Source organism: Aegilops tauschii, chromosome 4 (assembly GCF_002575655.3).
Source record: "Aegilops tauschii subsp. strangulata cultivar AL8/78 chromosome 4, Aet v6.0, whole genome shotgun sequence".
NCBI lineage: Eukaryota > Viridiplantae > Streptophyta > Magnoliopsida > Poales > Poaceae > Aegilops > Aegilops tauschii.
Genome location: NC_053038.3, coordinates 208825045 through 208835558, shown reverse-complemented (window position 1 = coordinate 208835558; position 10514 = coordinate 208825045). Strand labels below are relative to the sequence as shown.

Sequence of the window (10514 nt, the reverse complement as noted above, 5' to 3'; positions counted from 1 at the left end):
TTCGCTCGTTTTGATTCAATGCCGCTATTTACAAAGCAGTTCTTTGTATGGTCAAGTACTAAACAACAAGAAAACAGGCGCTTATTCCTTGTCATCAGTTGCCGCTGATTAACAGCTCCCTGTATGAGAAACAAAAATGTCAAACTGGGCAGGGAAGGTAGTTAATCCCATCAGTGACACATAGGTAATTACTCCAGGGTCCAGAAGCTCAAATGCGGTTAGGGTTTCCTTTTGCAATAAATACAGAAAATATCACAGGATGCATTTATGTATTGCTTAATGCCGAAGCTTAAGCATATGGTTTTGCCTTTTCCAAGCTAGTACAATGCCCGTGCGTTGCCACGGGCCTTTTGTTGTATAAATCTTAATGAGTTTTTTGGGCCCTTCCAATGACATCGCCTCAACACCCTTGTCGATGGATTCTTTTTGAACGTTGACATAATCCATCTCCATCTCTTTCATACTCTGTAAAAATAAATATGTATAGAAACATACCTTTTGTATTATCATGCACAACAAATATATAAATAACAATTATTTGTATGCATCTCTTCTGATTGTTTAAAACCCGATGATTTTTCAGTCTGGTTCACCATAAAGCTTTGTCAATAAAAAGCCATCAGTTTTGATCTTTGATCTACAAAAGTAGACATATAAATATTATTAAAATAAAAAATAGAAAACTCATATACAATATATATTCATTGGCCAGATGCTAAATGCGAGTAGAAGATCGTTTTTAGTCGGAGTGAGTGACATCGTCCTTTTTAGTAGAGTGAGCCGCATTCCAATTTGAATAAACTGTAAGTTCACCTGTATATCACTTGTTGGTAATTATGTTTCAAAAGAAATAGCAAACTCTGTGATGTTGCTTATGTTTCATTCTTATATCAAGATTGCAAGCTTGTTTCCAGTTTTTAGAAATATTGTTGTAAATTTTGGATGCTTGCATTTCCATCATGAAGATAACTAATATCTTATTTAGAAGAATTCTTGCATTTCCAGCTTCAAGATAGGTAATATCTTATTTAGAAGGATGCTTACATTTCCTGCTCACTGATGGACACAACAACGAATTTGTTATTTTGATGTTGAGTTTATTTCATATTCAAAATGCAACGTTTATGTGTCCTTATGTTCACTTCCTAGCATCATATGCAAACTTGCTAACAAGTGACAAATATGTAAATAGCTTGAAAAAAGTGGATGAACAACCTGTAAATTTGAATAGTTGAATGACCATGCATTGCCATGGAATAAAAAAACATAGCGATCGAATAATTGACTCAACGTAGAAATATGTTGGACAAGCTGGCACGTGGTTTCCATCCATACAGTAATAAAACTGATTCTCTCTCCATTTCTTGTCATTTCTTCGTAACCATCCTCTCCTTGCAAGAAAATGAAACGATATCTAATCTTCTCCCACCCTTCCTCCTGTTCCACCTTCATGTACTTCTACAAATTATATAAATTTTATCAATTCAAAAGAATATTTTGATTATATTTCTTATTTAAAAGTAATTAAAGATGTACATGGTGGTTAATCCAGCCTTAATTTTTTACTGCAACAAGGATAAAACTTGAAACTAACTCTAGTACAAATTGAAGCTCACCACATGTACCACAGGTGCATCTGGATCACAATCTCATTCCATCCCCTCCCGAACCACACTTTGAATTTCTCCGTGTTAATTGAATCTCTCTAGCCCGCATAAGACATCTAGCAAAGCATTATGTTTATCTTATGGCAATACTACAAATAAAAACATAAAACGTGTAATCAATGGATCGTGATCGGAACACGAATACAAACCAGAAAAACAATGCAAAGGAATAAAGATTATTACATTGTCCGTGCATTGCAACAAGGGCATACATATATATTCTAATGTCTAAATATACCTTGCAATGTGCCTTTCTTAGAATTAGATAAAACCATCAGTTTAGGTGTATATTAATACAAGGAATCAATGATGTTGTGACTGGAGGGGAAAATTAAAATTCATGAGAAAGTATTCATCACTGTTTATGCATTTGTACACATCGGTGATTAAGCACGTGAAGCAACTCCTCTTGGTCTCTTCCATAAAATTTCACCTTGCCACTGCACAAAAAAAAGCTTTCACTATCTTGCAACCTTGAAGTTTCTTCGGAAGCAAGGTTATCACTCTAAAATAGCATGGTCATATTAGTGACCGTGCAAGCTTCAAGATTAAAAACTGATAAGCAGCCCCTTCAAATAATTGTGAATGGAACAGAAAATGTGTGAAAGTTTATTGCCTTTATCATGTCACTACAACTTGACCATGCTGATTTACGACCTGCTTCCTTGACGGATGGAGAGCGTGTACTTTGTGCAACACAAACGAAGTAACTACCCAAGGGAGCTCTACAGAGTGAACATGAAAGATGTATATAACAAATGAACCAACTATAAAAAATTCTTTCATGCCCATTTTCTTCTTAATCTCTGATGCCCATATTCTAGCGATGTAAACTACTCTCATTTAAAGCATAGTCAGAGAACTGCTGGCATACAATAAAAGTTTATGAAGTCAACGCAAAACTATCATATCAGCAAAAGGCATGCTTATAAGGAACAGTACCGTCGAAGCGTGTGATCATGGTTGCGTCAGTTCCATGAGCTTCCGTTTGCTTTCCCTAGAATATTGGAAATTAAAAGGTAAGGCTAATTGGATTAAATGTAAGATGTTGGCATAGATATTATTCAGTATAAAAAGAATCTCATGTTTAACCTTGTCAAGTTGCAGACTACACGGACAGAAGGCTCGGTAGGTTCTTTTTTTTCTCGAATATGCACGAGTGTGCATATCATATATTAAAGAAGAAAGGCAAAGAGTGCCTCCACCATTGGTTACAGGGTTTATATTACATGCTAATCCTCACCACTCACCCACCTCTCTACCCTAGTAAAGAAGGAAGTTACATTCCTTTTTAGAAGTCCCGCAGAGGACCAGACCACACCCTCATCTCTCACTCTTTGTAACAGCTGATCTATAGACGGCCGTGCTCCATCAAATACAATAGCATTCCTGTGCTTCCACAACTCTCACCAGACAAGCGCGAATATGGTGCGTAGATCCTTCGTGCTCAAGTTGTTCACTCCCTTCTTGTCAATGGCCCACTCGGCCAGCACATCATGAGGGGAGGGGGTCCATTCTGGTTTATCCAGCGAGCCATAGATGGCCGCCCAAGCAGTCCGAGCAAAGACACACGATAGCAGTATATGATTGATCGTTTCGTCCTCTTGATCACAGAACGGCATGCATCCTGATGAGGTAGACCCCTTTGCGCAAGGCGATCCGAAGTCCAGCATCGCTCCTTCATTGCCAGCCATGTAAAGAATTTGCACTGCAAAGGGGCACGCGACTTCCATGTTAGATCCGCCGTAGGTATGACCTCCCTTCCGCAAAAGCCAGCCGCGTATGCAGATCTGACCGAGAAGTGCCCCTTCGCCTCCCACGACCAGGCTATTTATCCGGCAAATCCTCATTAACCACGACCAGGCTCGGTAGGTTCTGTTCGGGCTCTTCTAACGCCTCTTGTGGCTAAACACTCAGACATCAAGGAAAAAAGACTTGTACCACTGATCTGATTGGTAATAACAACGATACATGTCTATAATCCTGACACTGTTTTTATGTCAATACAGTTAAAGATATAAGATAGAATAAGGAGGAATAATGGATATGACTTCCATCGATAAAGGTGCAGCTCGATCTTGAAGCCTGAATAAGGGCCGCCTCGGGCTGACTGCCCTTGCCTATTTCAACTGAAACACCATCACCATGTTTTACAACAACGACGACATAGTTGTCCAAGAGGTCCATATCATCAACCTGTCCTTCGAGATTGATGATCTCATCACAAGCAACCTTGACCCATCCATGGTGCTAGTTGGTTGTAGTGCCGTCCTGCGGCTGATGCTGAGATGGCAGAGGAGGCTCCACTCCATTTGCATCCAGTGAGTCCGAGAGTCCGAGTGCTGGACCAAGCTCTGCTATATGAAAATTTGTTGAGAAGAACTATATTGAGAAATGTTAAAAGAAAGTAAGAAACACATAAAATATACATGAGCTGAAGATGACGGAAGAATAATAAACCTCTTTATTTATATATTATATTTCAGACAGGAATAAAATGAAAACAGAAAAAGGGTTTCTAAAAGGAAAAATCACACTTGCATTTGCATACATTACAATATTTTTTTCATCTGCAATAACAGCAAGTTTGCATTGTCGCCAAAGTTCATTCAGGCTGGTAGGTGCAGGTGATGCTATAAGGGATAACCACTTAGGCAGAACAAGTTATTGTTAGTAGGACGATGAGCAAAGAAAAATTATGCATTGCTCTGATAATGATGGGGATAAAATATAGTGTCTGGTCACATAACCTGAATTGCGTATAGTTCATGGCACATATTAGTGATACCACCTCGAGGCTAGAGAAGTGTGCCTCCTTTGTTTAGCATTGAACCCATGCATATCAAAGTTAGTTGATTACGATGGAACAGAAAAATGTTGGGTTAACTCTAAAAAGAGTGTCACGTTAAGGAAAATGTATCAGACTAAATTTGAGGCAAAAAAATCTCAATTTGTGGTAGACTAAGTACGTTCTTGAGTTTTTATTTGTAATTGAATAGTTGACAGCACTTAGGATAACATGGTAGCTAGTATTCACTCAAGAATCTAGAATCACCCATCAGCAATCACCTCCTACTTGTCAGTACAATATCATATAATATTAAGCGATTCAGAAAATAAAGACATGTTCATCTACCACACCCTACTACGGTACTACCACATCTTCATAACTGGTGAGCGATCTGATCCTGTCTCTTCCTACCTGTGAAAACACAAATATTAAATTATATTGTTAAAGATATATTCATAAGATGTGAATAAGATGGAAAAGCAATATGGCAATCAATGTCTCATCGACCCTGCAAGTTGCCAGCATACTATGTGATGATCAATTTTAGACATAATTTTCAACTACAAAAATGGCTATACTACAATTCATCATTTCTTTGTTCTGGACATTTTTTATCAACAAGAGATAATACAAGGACAAACTAAAGCGGTGTAGTACCATCAGACATGGATAATTATGCAAGGACAAACTCATGTTCAGGGCATTATGTTTGTCCGCTCCCAGCTTACTCCCTGGCTCTTTGTTGCAAATGCTCACCCAGTGGTCCAATAAAAATGTCAATCGCAGATCTATACTGCATTTCGGGGTGAACAAAAAAACCAAAATAGATTAAGAACATGCCTCTATATTCCTATTCATAGAGAATTTATAAATTTGACAAAAAATGGAACTACAATAAAAAGAACAGGTGCATAATGCATTTAAATTTTGACCAGAAAATATATCATCAAAGAAGATGAAAGCAGAGACTATGTTTATATAATATTACTGATGGTACAGAACCATCAACCATAAAACATTTGCATGTCACAACTCCCAGGTCAATCAAATTCATGTTAGAACTGTCAGTAACCACCAAAGTCTTGTATTCTACGACCCTAACCCCCTCTCCATGATAACAAATCTACCGATCGGTCTTTTCGTTGCAGGATTACGCGAATACACATGGGTTGGAGTATATTTGCCCCCATTTTAGTATAGCAAATTACAAGAAGCCTCCACGACCCCAGAAAGTAGCCAACGGGCTTGCGAATACAGTGTTGCCTGTATCCAGGAATGTTTAATTGTCTTCTTTTCTTGTTTTTTTCTTTTTTTGCCTCTCTACCCCAAGAGGTTTCAGGGAGATGAGTAGGTGGTAGGGTATAGAGGCCTGACTGAGAGGGGGGGAGGCTTTTGTAGTGTTAATCTGTATTATCACCCCATTAATTTGGTTCAGTGCAGGAGCTGAAGTCTTTTATAGCATGTAATAACCGACAACACAAGGAGGCTACTTACTACAGTATTTGGCCAGATTTAGTGTAAGCACCCGTTGATATAAGTTAATCTGTATCACTACTATCTGAGCTCTGCTTACTCTACTTTCTGAATTCTTTGAACATTCGATGGAATATTCTCTCTGAATTTGAATCCTCAAATATTCGATGGACTGACTCCATCAGTGTTGTAAACTGAGCTCTCAGTTTTCTTGCACAATGATTATCAGGATAATATGTACTAATTACAATAAATTATAGTAGTAGACACAAGAAAGGCATGATGAACGAACCTTCGGTGGATCCATCGCAAGTCACCATTTATGTTGGGGCAAAGAGTCACAGAAGCCACCTTGCGAATCTCACCCATCACATCATCTCCAAAACTCTGTTATTCCTAAACGAGTCGTGAAGGGAATTTTACATATCAACATGTAGCTTCCCCTTCTGCCACATACTCCAGAGTACCCTGCCAAGTTCAGATGATGAAAAAATTACCATGGATCTCTAATCTAAGGCTTATTTTCCAGAGGCTATGAACTGTGTTTCTAATGAACAAAGATTTACCCCCAATGAAATGACACTATGGATATACCATTCTCGTCATACCCAAGTGATCTGGCAACTTTCCTGAAAGAATTGAACTTCATGTCCTCCATATAGAGCTTGTCTTGGTATACCTGTAAACGCATTTATACAAATGTAGGATGTCTACACACGCGTTCGCGTCACAAAACTACCGCAGTTCACCAAGTGCAAACTTCATCGGCAAGCATAACCAAACCTTCTTTTCGACAAAATTCTACTATCTCCTCCTGGTTGGTCACAGAAAGTACCTACAGCAAAGCTTGCGGATATTGAGTTTCAGCACAATTTTAGCGAACCTTTTAGATTTTTTGATGTTATTGCAAATATTTGTTTGCATACCTGTTCCGTCGGTTATCCGGGGTTTATGATCACCATAGCCCAAACAGTCAAACCTGCGACGCGTGCCTCCTCCAAGCACCTCTTTACTTCGAAAATATCAATCCCCCAATCACTGTCCTCGCTAACATTGTATGGTACCTACAAATCAAATTCAGTAACTTGGTCATTTCTTGAATGCAATAAAATGGGAAGTCCTTTTACACGCACTCGCATTTTACATTCTTTAAGAAAAAAATATCAGGCATCTAATCTAGAAGTTTGAAATGCAATGAACAAGTTAAGTATGAAGAATTGCGAACGCTGAGCGTTTATTTCATAAAGCTAGCACCATACCATTAGTCCCACCAGTAGCACCTTCCCCAACCAGCGCTACTGCTAAGTATGTATGCCAGTAGCGCTTGTGGGTACACGCTACTGGTACACGTTAGCTGTACTGATAGCCCTATTACCCGCGTTACTGTTAGGCTTTTCCCTAGTAGTGGTGTGGCGAATGCGTCCATGGGGCAGGAGCTAAGCGCCGAAGCGGCGGACGGCGATGGCGACCTGCGCTCCAAGAGAGGCCGGCGAGTAGCAGATGTCGATGCCAACTGCATTGCCTCATTTGTGTACATAAAGAAAAGGAAAAAATGCATTCTTCGCAAGTTGGTAAAAAAAATTAACACATAAAGGTCAGTGCTACTTAGTACCGATGAAAATGATTTAACGAAGATACTCGAAATGGGACAAGAACAATGCAGTATGGAGTAGTGCTGATTTGATCCGCTGCCTTCAGCACATGAAATTGTTTTTCATGGCAACATAGGATTATTCTACTGTGGGACGAAAAGACCAGGAAAAGTGTGGGCAGTATCAATTGCTAAAAAAGTGTTGGAAGTATTGTCAAGATGTCTAAATTGATGTTTGACAAACATGAGAATAGCACAAAAATACTTCAAAAAAATCATCAACAAATCTCACCAAAGAATGGCAAGTAACTGGATACTTGATAGAATTTAACTGAATTATGTACAAGGAACAGAATCACAAAACCATTCCATGGTGAATGTAACAAGAAATTACCCGTCATTGTGAGGGTGTTCAACATGGCGGACATACCCCAGTTCCTTCAATACGCGTTTATCTAGCTTTAACAGGCATGTTAGCCATTCTTCCTGCAGGACAAACAAGGTGTTTCACTTTCGGAATTCTTTATGCAGAACTCAGGGTCTCAGATTGCTCAAATTCTAATTTCTACCTACTGACAAAGTCATCCAAATGATGCCAGGTTATAATGCCTCCTCAATTCGATCTTGTGGAACTCACGGATGATGCTCTCCAATGCATCGGGCTCTCCTCCAATTTTGATGATAGCCAAACCGAAGTCGTGGAACCTCTCTGCAAGCATAAAGAAATCAGAAAATCAAAGAGTTTTTCACTTGTTTCCATTAGAAAACTATGCAACCAAATCACACACTACTACAACACTATCAGCAACATGTCTATTTTACTGCACATATACTATATTGATCACTGTTTTGCAGATCGAATTAACAGTAAAAATCCCAGCCACCACTTCTGCTGGACTTTATCACGCCCTCTGTTTGATCTACGACCGGCGGAATCGGATGGCCGATGCGCCATCTCCGACCCTGACCTAGCCGCTGCTGTTGGATCCGCGAGGGGGGGGGTACCGGTGCTGGTCCTGAGTGTCAGCGGCGAGGACGCTGCCGTCGTAGCAGACGCCCATGATGGTGATGCCCATCCGGTGCTCCCCGTCGGTGCGCGCGTCGGCGGAGGAGGAGCCCATGAGCGAGGCGGCGTCCATGGCGGAAATCTAATACAATTACAACAAAACCAATAGTGAAATGATGCAAAAGGATTTACCTGAGTACAGGGACTTCCACAGGTAAAGAGAAACCATTCTCTGACAAAACACAAAACTGATGGGAAATAAAAATCAAATCAAGCAGAACTGGGGACAATACTAACTGCAAATGGAATACATTCGGTGCTTCAACATATTTCCTGGTAAAGAATTTAAAGAAAGAAATTTATTACAAATACCATCGATATGTCAATCAAATGCTGAAAAAATAGTATTATGTAACACAAAAGTATTAGAAGTGATGGAAGATGGATTCAAAACACCAATGACATGCACTCGTATTTTTAAGTCTTCATACTATAGAGTTATCTACCTGCAAGTTATATGCGCATAAATAATCACAACAGTTAGATAGCACCTACACATGGGATTAGATATTTAATTCACATAATCAGTTCTTCTGCTTCCATAAATTCAGAATTGCATAAAAAAGTATGTGTCTATCGAGTATAGATAATGATTTGAATTGTTGACGCATGGCCAATGGAGCCGTCCACTTGCCAAGTGCTTTTCTAGCATGGACGACGTGCACATGGTGCAAAGCTGGCTGAACGAGTTGATAGATCAGATCCCGGCAAGACTCGCACATGCTTAATGTTGGTTGCTTGCCCTTGCCTTGATTGATTCACACACTGGCAAGGTTGCACACATAGAGGAAGACTCGATGGATTCTTGCCGGCTAGAAACAAACACAAGCAAGCACGCAGGTGATGCCGATTTCTTTGCAACGAATGCGTGTCGCTTGAAGCAGCGGTGGGAAAACAATATGTATATAGTGATTTTACCTCATAAATTGTTTGGTGGCTCCACTCCATAAGTATGAAATTCGTGATGTTGGTAACCTGAAACTAAAAGAGAAATAATGATCTCCTTCATAAATATCAACAAAAGGAGAATGGGTTATTTGGGCGACCAATCAAAATCCCTGAAAGTTCAATACATCAGTTTGCAGCAAGTGTGTACCTGCAAAGCAATTCTTTCTCTGAGTCGTATGTGAAGCAGCTAGCACACACACACATCTTCCCATCCCATCCGCAGCATCATCCCTACCTGCACCCTCAAATCACTGAATAAGTTCCCAACTTGCATCCATAGCCAAAAGCCAGTGCAGCAATCACTCTGCCATGTAAACACAGGAAACAAACATCATAGATAGACTGAGTAGCACCAGCCTCCATCGCCTGTAGTGAGAAGCTCCGACGGCGAGCTGCTGGACGACGATCTGGCACCCACCTTCTGTCGGGCTGCTGCTACTCCGCCGCCATAGAGGCTCTACGGCGACTACCCCGGACAGATCTGGCCACAGCGACCACCGGAGTGGCAAGGCCTGGCCCTCTCTCCGCCAGATCGGGTCGGGGAGGGGGAGCTCCTGGCCTTGGACGAAGGGAGGAGGGAGGCCGAGACCTACATAGGCCAGGCGCGTGGGCGCCGCCCTGCTGTACATGGCTGCTTGGGGAGGGGGTGGTGGCGGCCGCCTGGGGAGGGAGGTCGTGGTGGCCAGCTCCTCTCGAACCTCGGCGGCGGCGGCTCCTCTCCGATCTCGGCGGCGGCGTAGGGCTCCACTATGGCGGCTGGGGCATGGTTCTCGTCCTCGTAGCGAGACGATCGAGGGCAGCCTGGATCGTCAGATATTTTTTTTCGCAAGGAGGCCTCGCTCCCGGTTCGTGCGAGGGGGCCTCGATCTTTTTTCCTTGGTTTCTTTTCGCAGGTCGAGGGAGGACGAAAATAAACCAGTGGAGGTTGGGCGTCTACGGGACTCGATCGCGGGGTTTTCATTGGTTTTTTGCGGCTGA

The 10514-nt window shown here is 41.2% G+C and overlaps 1 long non-coding RNA gene across 9 annotated transcripts; it reads right to left on the bottom strand.

Annotated features, from left to right (window-relative positions):
- Window positions 1–2615: 2615 nt before the first annotated feature.
- On the bottom strand, window positions 2616–10409 carry LOC109761416 (uncharacterized). Of its 9 annotated transcripts, none has more exons than XR_012181810.1 (11): window positions 9890–10409; window positions 9507–9767; window positions 9223–9400; window positions 8092–8670; window positions 7917–8008; window positions 6858–6995; window positions 6715–6766; window positions 6526–6610; window positions 6224–6399; window positions 5116–5246; window positions 2616–4869 (listed from the first exon to the last, which is right to left on the bottom strand). It is a non-coding gene; the product is annotated as an uncharacterized lncRNA (long non-coding RNA). The 9 variants fall into 9 exon arrangements; XR_012181805.1 differs by having other exon boundaries at window positions 2617–4869; window positions 5116–5251; window positions 9890–10404; XR_012181804.1 differs by lacking the exon at window positions 2616–4869 and having other exon boundaries at window positions 4880–5251; window positions 9507–9563; window positions 9685–9767; window positions 9890–10400.
- Window positions 10410–10514: the final 105 nt, after the last annotated feature.